A 6,392-nucleotide genomic window follows, 5' to 3' on the forward strand; every position below is an offset into this window, starting at 1 on the left:
ATGATGCGTGCAGTTAACACACGTCCGTTGGGAACCCCAAGAGGAAGGTGTGATGCGTACAGTAGCAAGTTTTCCCTCAGAAAGAAACCAAGGTTTATCGAACCAGTAGGAGCCAAGAAGCATGTTGAAGTTTGATGGCGGCGAAATGTAGTGCGGCGCAACACCAGGGATTTCGGCGCCAACGTGGAACCTGCACAACACAATCAAAGTACTTTGCCCCAACGTAACAATGAGGTTGTCAATCTCACCGGCTTGCTGTAACAAAGGATTAACCGTATAGTGTGGATGATGATGTCTGTTTGCGAAGAACAGTAAAGAACAATTGCAGTAGATTGTATTTCAGATGTAAAGAATTGGACCGGGGTCCACAGTTCACTAGCGGTGTCTCTCCCATAATATAAATAGCATGTTGGGTGAACAAATTACAGTTGGGCAATTGACAAATAAAGAAGGCATAACAATGCACATACATATATCATGATGAGTACTATGAGATTTAATCGGGGCATTACGACAAAGTACATAGACCGCTATCCGAGCATGCATCTATGCCTAAATAGTCCACTTTCAGGTTATCATCCGAACCCCTTCCGGTATTAAGTTGTAAACAACGAGACAATTGCATTAAGTATGGTGCGTAATGTAATCAACACAAATATCCTTAGACAAAGCATCGATGTTTTATCCCTAGTAGCAACGACGACATCCACAACCTTAGAACTTTCTCGTCATTGTCCCGCATTCAATGGAGGCATGAACCCGCTATCGAGCATAAATACTCTCTCTTGGAGTTACAAGTATCAACTTGGCCGAGCCTCTACTAGCAACGGAGAGCATGCAAGAACATAAACAACATATATGATAGATTGATAATCAACTTGACATAGTATTCAATATTCATCGGATCCCAACAAACACAACATGTAGCATTACAAATAGATGATCTTGATCATGATAGGCAGCTCACAAGATCTAACATGATAGCACAATGAGGAGAAGACAACCATCTAGCTACTGCTATGGACCCATAGTCCGGGGGTGGACTACTCACACATCGATCCGGAGGCGATCATGGCGATGAAGAGACCTCCGGGAGATGATTCCCCTCTCCGGCAGGGTGCCGGAGGCGATCTCCTGAATCCCCCGAGATGGGATTGGCGGCGGCGTCTCTGGAAGGTTTTCCGTATCATGGCTCTCGGTATTGGGGATTTCACGACGAAGGCTATATGTAGGCGGAAGGGTAGGTCAGGGGGCGTCACGAGGGCCCCACACGCTAGGGCCGCGCGGGCCCCCCTTAGGCCGCGCCGCCCTAGCGTGGCGGCGCCCCGTGGCCCCACTTCGTATCTCCTCCGGTCTTCTGGAAGCTTCGTGGAAAAATAGGCCCCTGGGCGTTGATTTCGTCCAATTCCGAGAATATTTCCTTACTAGGATTTCTGAAACAAAAAACAGCAGAAAACATCAACTGGCTCGTCGGCATCTCGTCAATAGGTTAGTGCCGGAAAATGCATAATAATGACATATAATGTGTATAAAACATGTGAGTATCATCATAAAAGTAGCATGGAACATAAGAAATTATAGATACGTTTGGGACGTATCAAGCATCCCCAAGCTTAGTTTCTACTCGCCCTCGAGTAGGTAAACGATAACAAAGATAATTTACGAAGTGACATGCTATCATAATCTTGATCATACTATTGTAAAGCATATGAGATGAATGCAGCGATTCGAAGCAATGATGAAGATGATGAGTAAACAAATGAATCATATAGCAAAGACTTTTCATGAATAATACTTTCAAGACAAGCATCAATAAGACTTGCATAAGAGTTACTCATAAAGCAATAAATTCAAAGTAAAGACATTGAAGCAACACAAAGGAAGATATAAGTTTCAGCGGTTGCTTTCAACTTCAACATATATATCTCATGGATAATTGTCAACACAAAGTAATATAACAAGTGCAATAGGTAAACATGTAAGAATCAATGCACACAATTGATACAAGTGTTTGCTTCTGGGATAGAAATAATAGGTAAACTGACTCAACAACAAAGTAGAAGATAGGCCCTTCGCAGAGGGAAGCATGGATTACTATATTTGTGCTAGAGCTTTTCATTTTGAAAACAAGAAATAATTTTGTCAACGGTAGTAATAAATCATATGTGTTATGTATAAGATTTCTTATAAGTTGCAAGCCTCATGCATAGTATACCAATAGTGCTCGCACCTTGTCCTAATTAGCTTGAATTAACACGGATTATCATTGCATAGCATATGTTTCAACCAAGTGTCACAAATGGGTACCTCTATGCCGCCTGTACAAAGGTCTAAGGAGAAAGCTCGCATTGGATTTCTCGCTTTTGATTGTTCTCAACTTAGACATCCATACCGGGACAACATAGACAACAGATAATGGACTCCTCTTTAATGCCTAAGCATTCAACAACAGATAATATTCTCATAAGAGATTGAGGATTTGTTGTCCAAACTGAAACTTCCACCATGAATCATGGCTTTAGTTAGCAGCCCAATGTTCTTCTCTAACAATATGCATACTCAAACCATTTGATCATGAAAATCGCCCTTACTTCATACAAGACGAACATGCATAGAAACTCACATGATATTCAACAAAGGTAAAAGTTGATGGCGTCCCCAGAAACATGGTTACCGCTCAACAAGCAACTTATTAAGAAATAAGACACATAAGTACATATTCTTCACCACAATAGTTTTTAAGGCTATTTTCCCATGAGCTATGTATTGTAAAGGCAAAGAATAGAAGTTTAAAGGTAGGACTCAAGTAATGTACTTTGGAATGACAGAGAAATACCATGTGGTAGGTAGGTATGGTGGACACAAATGGCATGGTTTTTGGCTCAAGGATTTGGATGCACGAGAAGAATTCCTCTCAATACAAGGCTAGGCTAGGAAGGTTGTTTGAAGCAAACTCAAGTATAAAATGTGCAGCAAAGCTCACATATGAACATATTGTAAGTATTATAAGACTTTACATTGTCTCCTTGTTGTTCAAACACCTTAACCAGAAAATATCTAGACTCTAGAGACCAATCATGCAAACCAAATTTTAACAAGCTCTATGTAGTTCTTCATTAATGGGTACAAGGTACATGATGCAAGAGCTTAAACATGATCTATATGAGCACAACAATTGCCAAGTATCAAATTATTCAAGACATTATACCAATTACCACATGCAGCATTTTCCGTTTCCAACCATATAACAATGAATGAAGTAGTTCAACCTTCGCAATGATCATTAAAGATAAAGCTAAGAACATAAGTGTTCATACGAAACAGCGGAGCGTGTCTCTCTCCCAAACAAGGAATGCTAGGATCCGATTTTATTCAAACAAAAACAAAAACAAAAACAAACAGACGCTCCAAGTAAAGCACATAAGATGTGACGGAATAAAAATATAGTTTCACTAGAGGTGACCTGATAAGTTGTCGATGAAGAAGGGGATGCCTTGGGCATCCCCAAGCTTAGACGCTTGGGTCTTCTTAAAATATGCTGGGATGAACCACGGGGGCATCCCCAAGCTTAGACTTTTCACTCTTCTTGATCATATTGTATCATCCTCCTCTCTTGACCCTTGAAAACTTCCTCCACACCAAACTCAAAACAATCTCATTAGAGGGTTAGTGCATAATTGAAAATTCATATATTCAGAGGTGACATATTCATTCTTAACACTTCTGGACATTGCACAAAGCTACTGAAAGTCAATGGAACAAAGAAATCCATCAAACATAGAGGGTTAGTGCATAATTGAAAATTCATATATTCAGAGGTGACATATTCATTCTTAACACTTCTGGACATTGCACAAAGCTACTGAAAGTCAATGGAACAAAGAAATCCATCAAACATAGCAAAACAGGCAATGCGAAATAAAAGGCAGAATCTGTCAAAACAGAACAGTCCGTAAAGACGAATTGTTTTGAGGCACCAGACTTGCTCAGATGAAAATGCCCAAATTGAATGAAAGTTGCGTACATATCTGAGGATCACGCACGAAAATTGGCAGATTTTTCTGAGTTACCTACAAAGAAACATGCCCAAATTCGTGACAGAAAGAAATCTGTTTCTGCGCAGTAATCCAAATCTAGTATTGACTTTACTATCAAAGACTTTACTTGGCACAACAATGCAATAAAATAAAGATAAGGAGAGGTTGCTACAGTAGTAACAACTTCCAAGACTCAAATATAAAACAAAAGTGCAGAAGTAAAATAATGGGTTGTCTCCCATAAGCGCTTTTCTTTAACGCCTTTCAGCTAGGCGCAGAAAGTGTGAATCAAGTATTATCAAGAGATGAAGCATCGACATTATTACCTCGGGCTTGACGCCTACCCTTCTTACTCTTTTTCTTACTCTTTGGTTTAGGGAATACATGGCCGCCTCCCGGTGTAGAGGTGAATTTTAGGGTGCCTTTTCCCACATCTATGATTGCTCCCAATAGTTTCAGCAGGGATCTCCCAAGTGTGATTTATCCTGTTCCTACACATTCAATAACAAGATAATCAGTGGATACCGTTCTTCCAAGGATGGTCGTGAACACACCCTTGGCTATTCCCTCAGGAATTATAACAGAGTTATCAGTGAGAGTTATTCCTTCTCCTCCTTCAGTAAGTCCCCAAAGTGTCAAAGATTCATAAATGCTCTTAGGCATAAGGCAAAATTCAGACGTAATATCACAGCGGGCATAAAATTTTTCACCACCAATAGTAACTTTAATAGTAGGGTCCCACATTGAAGGTTCAGAGTTTACTAAAACATGATCAAGGCGCTCACGAATCTGACTATACCTTTCTTTCAAGCAAGATGTATTTGTCTCAAGAGTGTTTAATCTATTATAAATGCTAATAAGAGCTGAATCAAAGTTATTAGCTGAACTATGTGACACAACCAATTTTTTTATGGCATTAAAAGCTTGATCACCATTGCAATGAAGGAAATCTCCTCCCACTACAGCATCTAAGGCATATCTATAGCGAATCATAAGCCCAAAATAAAAATTACTGAGGAGCAGACTTAGAGTCATTTGAGGTTCAACTTTACGATAAGAATCAAAAATTCTAGACCAAGCATCTTTAAAACTCTCCTCATCCCCTTGTTTAAAAGTAAAGATTAATTCCTCAGGTGAAGAAGTAACAGGTTCAGAGCTAGACATGATAACAAAACAAAGTAAATGCAAGTAACTATTTTTGTTTTGTTTTTGATATAGAGAACAAGACAGTAAATAAAGTAAAACTAGCAACTAATTTTTTTGTGTTTTTGATATAAAGAACAAACAAAGCAGTAAATAAAATAAAGTAAAGCAAGACAAAAACAAAGTAAAGAGATTGGAAGTGGGAGACTCCCCTTGCAGCGTGTCTTGATCTCCCCGGCAACGGCGCCAGAAAAAGTGCTTGATGCGTGCAGTTAACACACGTCCGTTGGGAACCCCAAGAGGAAGGTGTGATGCGTACAGTAGCAAGTTTTCCCTAAGAAAGAAATCAAGGTTTATCGAACCAGTAGGAGCCAAGAAGCACGTTGAAGGTTGATGGCGGCGAAATGTAGTGCGGCGCAACACCAGGGATTCCGGCGCCAACGTGGAACCTGCACAACACAATCAAAGTACTTTGCCCCAACGTAACAGTGAGGTTGTAAATCTCACCGGCTTGCTGTAACAAAGGATTAACCGTATAGTGTAGATGATGATGTTTGTTTGCGAAGAACAGTAAAGAACAATTGCAGTAGATTGTATTTCAGATGTAAAGAATTGGACCGGGGTCCACAGTTCACTAGCGGTGTCTCTCCCATAAGATAAATAGCATGTTGGGTGAACAAATTACAGTTGGGCAATTGACAAATAAAGAAGGCATAACAATGCACATACATATATCATGATGAGTACTATGAGATTTAATCAGGGCATTACGACAAAGTACATAGACCGCTATCCAGCATGCATCTATGCCTAAATAGTCCACTGATGTCTACGGGCGCTTCTATTCTTGTAGACAGTGTTGGGCCTCCAAGAGCAGAGGTTTGTAGAACAGCAGCAAGTTTCCCTGAAGTGGATCACCCAAGATTTATCGAACTCAGGGAGGAAGAGGTCAAAGATATCCCTCTCATGCAACCCTGCAACCACAAAGCAAGAAGTCTCTTGTGTCCCCAACACACCTAATAGGTGCACTAGTTCGACGAAGAGATAGTGAAATACAAGTGGTATGAATGAATATGAGTAGTAGTATCGGCGCCAGAAAAGTGCTTGCTGGCGTGCAGTTGATGGTAGTAATATTACAGGAAGTGAAGATGCAGTAAAACAGTAAACAAGCAGCGATAGCAGTATTTAGGAACAAGGCCTAGGGATCATACT

The sequence above is a fragment of the Lolium rigidum genome, chromosome 1 (assembly GCF_022539505.1).
Source record: "Lolium rigidum isolate FL_2022 chromosome 1, APGP_CSIRO_Lrig_0.1, whole genome shotgun sequence".
NCBI lineage: Eukaryota > Viridiplantae > Streptophyta > Magnoliopsida > Poales > Poaceae > Lolium > Lolium rigidum.